This window comes from Sinocyclocheilus grahami, unplaced genomic scaffold, assembly GCF_001515645.1.
Source record: "Sinocyclocheilus grahami isolate Dianchi unplaced genomic scaffold, SAMN03320097.WGS_v1.1 scaffold171.1, whole genome shotgun sequence".
Classification (NCBI taxonomy): Eukaryota; Metazoa; Chordata; class Actinopteri; order Cypriniformes; family Cyprinidae; genus Sinocyclocheilus; species Sinocyclocheilus grahami.
The window spans coordinates 1,091,692-1,095,453 of NW_015505350.1; positions in this window are offsets into that span (position 1 = coordinate 1,091,692).

Here is a 3,762-nt window from a genome sequence, read left to right on the forward strand (position 1 = left end):
TATATATATATATATATATATATATATATATATATATATATATAACAGCAAAGGTATTTATAATGTTACAAAATATTTCCATTTCAAATAAACGTTCTTATGAACTTATGAAATGTATTATGGCTTCTATAAAAATATTAAGCAGCAACATAATAATAAAAACACTATTAATTACTGAGCACCAATAATAATTGATAATGACTGAACAGCAAATAAGCATATTAGAATGATTTCTGAAGATTATGTGACACTGAAGCCTGGAGTAATGGCCAATGTAAATTCAGTTTTAACATCACAGGAATAAATTTAAATATCTATATTAAAATAGAAAACAGTTATTTTAAATTGTAATAATATTTCACAATATCACTAAGACACGTTTTCACCTTGTACCATCTAGCAAAGCTTGGATTGCCAAAATATTGGCTGCAGCTCCACCTGCCGGTCGTGCATTTTATCATCACTGTATATAGACCCCAAATATTCAGGGTCTGGCTCAATACCCACACTTGCAGTCTTGCACTTGACCACTTGTCTTACATACTATTTCCTGTATTTGGCCAAAGTGTTCAAGTGGGCAGGAAGACAGCAAGTATGTGTAGAACTTTTGATTATACAATGGGACACACGTACAACAAGTGTTGTAAAAATGTAAGTAAAGTTTCTATAGAGCTTTATTTTGTACATTTGTACATTTAAGACCACAAGTGTATGGAGGACCAAACCTGCAGAAATGTAAAATAAATAAATAAATAAGCAAATAAATAAATAAATATGTGTATATACATACACACACGTATTCTTGTTTAAATACATATAGAAACAATTAAACGTGTGATTAAAGTAGGCAAATAAATAAAATAAATTAGTGGGCAAATGGAAAATGTTTAAGGAAATGCTAAACTCATCCTATTTATTTTCCTTTAATCACTCATTTATTCTGAATGTAGTTCCACATTTATTTTTCCTCTGCACAACATGCTATTGAGAGGGGGGACTTGGTCGGGTCTTGTGATAGCTGGGGGCGTGGCTTTCCCGCTGACAGGAGATGCATGGTGTAAATCCAGGGGCAAGTTCAAGCTCAAACCGGTGTGCACCGTTTTGCTACGGTTTCCGGTTTGAACGACATGTTTCCTGGAAACGGTGTGCAACGGGGTTTGAGATGTGTTTTCTCTTGTTTGGTGGGTGTGTCAAACATGTCAGCCCAATCAGCAGCAACATGTATATAAACTACACGGTATTAAAGAGACCGCTGGCACAATATAATTAACATCCAAATAAATTCACAAGAGCAAGTATATTGTTTGCACATGTTTATTTACATTAAAGGCAAAATAACTGAAATAATAAGGGCACAAGTATAGATCTGGAACTTCTTTAAGTCTGTCTAAATATCATTTAGTAATTGCAATGTCTTCTGGTCCATATCCTTTCCTTAGGAAGGTGTGCTAAATACTGATTAATGTAACATAAAAATACTATACATATTTATATATGTTGCTATTGTATTATGGAGTGACACTTTCATAAACTTTTCTATACCCTTCTGAATATAATGGTAAATATTACAATATCATAGCACAACAACAGTGATCAGCAATAATGATAAGCCTAATACTCACAATAAAAATAATAAGGTCATATAGATCATAACATAGTCTCGGAGGTAAGAAGTGGATTATCCTTCACCTGAAATGTTTGTATTTTCATCCTGAAATGCGAGGCAAATGTTGGATCACAATAATTAGGAACCACAGTTTCCACAAATCCCTTCATTTGATTGGGATGTTCTCCTTTATTCTGGAGGGCAAGGTCAGTGACTGTAACATCGAGCGTATTTTGCAGTATTAAACACGTATTTATACCGATTTCATCAGGCTCCGAAAATTCTTCGAAAAGAACACAAAGAATGGCCTTCTCAACTGCCATAGTTGCAACTCTTGCGTCATCAGAACAGGGTGTTCAACGCACCACCGTTTCCGTTTAAAACACGTTTTGCACCGTTTTGTCGGGGCTGAACGCAGCCCAGTATAGCCTAGTAAAGTCACTTTTGCCGTTCAACAGAGCAAGATACATAAAAAAAACTGAGCCAGCTGAACAGACATTTATTTATTTATTTGCATATTTATTTATTTATTTGTGTATTTATTTATTTATTTATTGTTTTTGCAGGTTTCGTCCTCCATAAGTTTCGAACATTGGAGGGCGATGTAATGGCAAAAAACAAAAACACACACTAGACTGTTAAAAAATTAATCCAAATTAGAGCAAAACTGTAATAACAAAAATACGATTTGAACATTCTAATGTCTTTATTGTTTTTTTTAAACTATTTTAAAATCACATTTATACTTGTATTTATTTTACTTCAATCATGCATTTGTTTATTTTTGCTGATTTGCTTGTGTGTGTGCGAGTTTTTTTATTGCAAGTATAAACACTTAACAATTAATGTAACATTGGATGACATTATGAATACAGAAATTATATAGGAAGCCAAAGAAGAGAGAGAAAAAAATAATAATAATAAAAAATAAACAAGGATACATAGATAAAACAAAAAAAATACAGAGTTAGTAAATCAAGAATTATGTATCATTCAGCAGACAGATCATTTCACAAATTTGACACTTTTTTTTGGTATGAATATTTTTTAGTGTTATAATTAAGTAGTTAAAGTTAAGATACATTATTTAAAGGGGTCATATGATGCTTTTTTAAAGATCATTATTTTGTGTATTTGGTGTAACAGAATATGTTGACATGCTTTAATGTTCAAAAAACACATTATTTTTCAAATACTGTACATTATCGTAGGTCCTCTATGCCCCGCCTCTCTCAAACGCTTCGTTTTCTACAAAGTCCCTCCTTCCGACAAGCGCAGCCTGCTCTGATTGGCCAGCTGACCCAGTGCATTGTGATTGGCCGAACACCACAAGCACTCGTCGGAAATGTAACGCCCCTTACCATAATCGCCAGCTTCATCTTTCAAAATAAATGTAAAGCAGAGCCCGAAAGGGGAAGAGAGTCGCGTGACAAACACAGTGATGAAGCTGGTCTCTTTTGCTCTCTCTCTCTCACACACACACGTGCGCGCACACACACACACACACACACACACACATACACACACACACAATGCGCAAAACTCAGCATTTGAACAGTCAATAGCAAATACTTAAACTAATAACAAAACAGTAGCTGATTCAGAAGCACCAGATTGTCATAGCAAAGTCAGAATTACCTCCTCTCCTAGGTTCACGAAACGGTCGTCCATAAAATGCATTGCTGTTCTGTTGTAAGTAATCTTAAAGATTCCTAAATGCATCTACTTTCGGAAGGCCAAATAAAGTGCTTTTGCTTTCGCCTAGAAACAAACAGCGTCTCCCTGACATGGCTGCTTCAACACTAACTGCATTACTGAAACCACGCCTTCTTTCTTTGCGTGCACATTTGGGCGGCATTATGCAAATATTTCCACATAGTGAGGTAGATATGTGGGGGCGTGTTAGAACGAGCCGTTTTAGGGGGGCGTGGCAGAGTCTTAACTTTGATAAAGAATATCTCTTTGGTTTTGAGACTTTAGTCTTTGCAACTTCAGGGATCTTATCTATGCACAATCAGCTTGTAACACTCCAAAGAGAAAGGAAGACTTGAAATCGCATCATATGACCCCTTTAAACAGAGGCCTGATCCAGGGGCGTTACGTTTACAAACCATAACCTTGCGAGCCCCCCTGTGGGAGGGACTACACGACTTGTG